Consider the following 3,659-nt stretch of genomic DNA (forward strand, 5'->3'; position numbering starts at 1 on the left):
AGTTTACGTGCTGAAAATATTAAGGACTTTTTATAAGAAGTTTGGGATTACGTCTAAAATTGAAAACTGTTTTGATCTTTACATTATAGAAGTTATTTGAAAATGCATGTCGAAATGTATTTAAATTACCGATTTTAAACCAATTCTAAACGAATAAAAATTTCACATCAAAACTCCTGAAATTCCAGGAGTTTTCCGGGAGACGGTTCTGAAATACGAGAGACTCCTAGGAAAAACAAAAATGTCGGCAGGAATGCATTAATAACATCTGCTCATTTACACCCCAACATATACTCAAAAATCAAAACCACAAAATAACTCTTAAGAGTTGTATTGTCCTCTTGTGTCTTGTCATTTATCTAGACTCCAAATGTCCTAGTTTGGTTTAGTTTCTCCTTCTGCTGATCTCTCTAAACAACCTGTAACTGAACTCAACGTTCAAGTCCAGCAGCTTCAGTCTAATGTTAGAGACTCCAGGCAGGCAGCCATTCCTCTCCACCCTGAACCTGAGCCTCAAGTAAACAGCCCACTAGCCTATGTTGGGGATCCCAGCTCCTGTTAGTCCTTCCTCTGCCAGTGTTTCCTTGTTTTTGCTCTCCAGCCTCATCCTTACATCACTGAGGAATCCAGAGTGGCATTCACGATCACCCCCTTTAAAGGCAGGGCCAGCCCATAACTTTTTTGATGCCCTGGTTGATTTTGGGTTGAGGGTCGCCTTCATCGCAGTCAACTTCAGCGAGTAACTCGCCCTTCCTGGAAGTCTGATGAGGGTGTCTCAAGTTTTCTACACACTCCACCACCAAATTCTGACCAGGAGCTGATGCTGCATGGACATCTGCAACTAACTACCAAAAAGAAACAGCATCTAGGCTGTTTTCTGGCTAGTTGCTTGTGTCTGTACTGTGGGATCTCCTTTAAAAGCCCAACTCACCAGTAGTCCAGGGGATCCTGGTGGGCACCTTTCCTTGTTCTGATACCCTCACACATTGTACCTCACTGTCAGCCTCACTCCAGCTCAGAGATGTCATCCATTCTTGTTTGTGGCCTGATTTACTCTGAAGCAACGGGCAACTTTATGAACAGTACCACTGCCGTGTCCTGTGGCATTCCTGCAATCTCTCTTTCTTCCCCTATCAGTGTCTGCTTCCTAATTGGTCTTACCAAAACCTCCATCACCATTCCACCCCATCTGCAAATTTAATTATCTCTGGCAATCACCGTGAGGTCACTGGTCAGGTAATTCTGTGTTATCTTTGAGTCAGTCTTGTTTTATTATGTGTCAGAGTGCTGCCTCGTGTCCTTTAGATCTTTAGAAGCTTTAGATCTCTCTGTAGTCCCGTCGGAGTACCATGATCTGTGCCAGGTCTTCAGCAAATCCCAGGCCACGTTCTTACCTCCCCACCAACCAAATGATTGTGTCAAAGTCCAAGGCTCTTCTATGCCCAGGGCTTGGTGGTATTTCCTTTCTATTCCTGATAGAGAGGACATGGACAAGTACATTCAATAGTCTATAGAAGCTGACTTCATTCGCCCCTTTTCCTCTACAGCTGGGGCTGGGTTCTTCTTTGATATAAAGTGGCTCCCTGTGTCCTTGTACAGAGGTCTCAATTACCTTATTGTTAAGAACAAGTACCCTGTGTCTTTGATATCTTCTGCCTCTGAGTTATTGCAGGGAGCCGAGATCTTTACAAAACTCGACCTTCGCAATGCCCTAATCTGGAAAAATGAGGGGGATGAGTGGAAGACAGCATTCAACACACCCACAGGAAACATTGAATACCAGGTTTTACCTTTCAGGTTTACTAATGCCCCAGCTGTCTTTCAGCCACTTGTCTACAATGTGCTGAGGGACATGGTAAATCGATTTGTCTTTGTGTACCTTAATGATATCCTCATCTGCGGTGGCTGCTGTAGAACCAGCTTTATGTCAAGGGAGATAAGTATATGTTCCACAACAAATCTGTTTTGATCCTGGGGCATATGGTCTCAACGAAGGGCATCAGGGCTGATCACATTAATGTAAGGGCCGTAGCCGAGCGGCAATTCCCCAACTCATGGAAAGCTTTGGAGCGGTTTCTGAGGTTGCCTCTTTTTGCCAGTTAGGTTAAGACCAGAAGACCTTCAGTGGGGTCATGAGTTCAAAGTAGCCTGTCACCTTGGAGTCTGTATATCGCTGGCTACTATTCAATAGTGATTTTGGTGGCCATCTATGACCCAGGACATCAAGCAGTTTGTGTTGGCTTGTGCAGTATGTGCCCAGAATAAAACTTCTAATCAGCTGCCCGGTTGTCTGTTACAATCCTTTCCCATTCCCTCTCGCCCCTGGTCACACGTGACTCGTGTCTCTGGCTTACCTCAATCGAGAGGTACTAACTTTGTTTTGATGATGGTGGGTTCTACAAGGCAACCCATTTTATTCCTTTAGCCAAACTCCTGTCCACCAAGGAGACTGGTGGTGGGGGTTGACTGTGTGAGAATTGTCATACATTTACTAATGCTCTGAAGCTGATTTCAGTATTGTAAGGTGTTGATTATGTATTTCAAAGATTCACACAGTATTCAGATTTTTAAAAAAAATATATATTTTATATATGAACACATACACTCTCTCTCACACACATACACAGAAGAGACCACAGAAAATCTCACTGTTACTGACTGATCCTGCAGAGGGTTATGGGTAAATCTCTCTTCAGTCTTCAGCAGTTTGACTGATGAATCGCGATAAACACCAAACCCAGGGCAGAGCGGCTCAGTGAATGTGGTCTGGACTGAGTGGATGAGGCTCATTGTGTCTTCACTGATGTTGTAGAAGATCAGAGTTCCTGCACTGTGATCCACAAACACTCCTATTCTCCTGCTTAGTGGCTGTAAAGGGAGATGAGAAATTGGAAGACGACCAGAACAAACTCCAGGACTGAGCATTACATCCAAACCAAGACTCATGACCTCCTGATGCTCTTATACGACACTGATATACACACGATCTCCACTCCAGTCAATCTCCCAGTAACAGCGTCCACAAACACTCTCTCTGCACAACACCTGAGGACAATTAAATCTGTCTGGATGATCAGGATACGGCTGATTCTCCCACACACACTTCACTTCTCTGTTCTCCTCAGACAGAATGTGTTGAGTGCATTTATAACACAACAACACTTACTATAACTGTGTGTGTCTGTGTGTACATACATTTGTCTGGTCCTGCTTTAATCCTCTTCTCTCCTCCATGATCCAGACTGTAAACACAGTCTGTAATTGTTAAGAGTGTATGTAGATAGTGTTATACTGCTATTAATCATCTCACTCATGTGGTTTATTGAAGATTAAATTTAAAGACCTTTGTAAACCTTTTATGAATGAAACTACAGACTTATTCAGGGCTAAATGCTTAGCTTAGCTTCAGTGCATGACCATGTGAGAGCAGCAGCGATAGCTACTGGCTAGCTCTCTGCAGGTTCACACACTCTCCATAGACAAAATGCCTGTAATACTCCACAAGCTGTATATTCTGCATATCTTAACCCCATAACCCTGACAGAAAACTGAATTTCACAAAAATAGCTTTGTGTGTAGCCATTCAGTGTAAAAGCACAAGGCCAGTGATGCTCCACAGACTTGAGTTTGTCCAGTGTGTAGTTTGGATCCATAGATCG

This window comes from Danio rerio, chromosome 4 (genome assembly GCF_052040795.2).
Source record: "Danio rerio strain M-AB ecotype USA chromosome 4, GRCz13ab, whole genome shotgun sequence".
NCBI lineage: Eukaryota > Metazoa > Chordata > Actinopteri > Cypriniformes > Danionidae > Danio > Danio rerio.